At 25.7% G+C, this 654-nt stretch overlaps 1 protein-coding gene across 1 annotated transcript in view; it reads right to left on the bottom strand.

The window, feature by feature from the left end:
* Positions 1 to 654, bottom strand: part of LOC107618360 (beta-fructofuranosidase, cell wall isozyme) — a 10,121-nt gene that overhangs the window by 8,325 nt on the left and 1,142 nt on the right. The window lies entirely within an intron of this gene.

Genomic DNA, 654 nt, shown 5'->3' with positions numbered 1-654 from the left:
TTGTTAATAATTAGTATTTAAAAGTTATTATCTTAAAAATATAATTTTCCTCCAAAAAGAAGAATCTAGGAAAAGACAACCGATTAATTTAATTCTTTAAACTATTATATATCCTCATGCATAATATTTATAATAAGAAAATTAAATGCCGATCGGTTGGAAGAAACTTCTTAATCAAATAGATACCGAAAATTAAATTTGTCCCTACTCCCTACCGCATGAATATGCCAAATATCTGAATGTCATGTATATATGTTGTGATTTATTATATTTTTGGAACTGCTGTTGATGAACAAACTTTTGGAAATTAAATTAAAAATTTTCATTATTGACCTCTCTTCTACATTTCTCAATTATTGTTATCAATATTTGAATCCTTATTAAATTTGAAAATTTCAACCAGTTTGACCAAAGTTCTTATATATAAATGTTAAAATATATACTATTATTTCTATTTTCTTCTGAAACTATACATACAAAGAATATACTAGGCAGGGACATTGTGATAGAGATATGATATTTAATAAACACTCATGTAGACTGGGCCAGGTTGTTTATACCCATACAACACCCAACTCAATTTATTGATAAAAAAAAAAATTATACTATTAATGTGACGATATATCGAAGACAATACTAGAGTAGGGATGATTT

This window comes from Arachis ipaensis, chromosome B09 (assembly GCF_000816755.2).
Source record: "Arachis ipaensis cultivar K30076 chromosome B09, Araip1.1, whole genome shotgun sequence".
NCBI classification, from domain to species: Eukaryota; Viridiplantae; Streptophyta; class Magnoliopsida; order Fabales; family Fabaceae; genus Arachis; species Arachis ipaensis.
The sequence above is the reverse complement of the archived record's forward strand: the minus strand, read 5'-3'. Positions and strand labels throughout refer to the sequence as shown.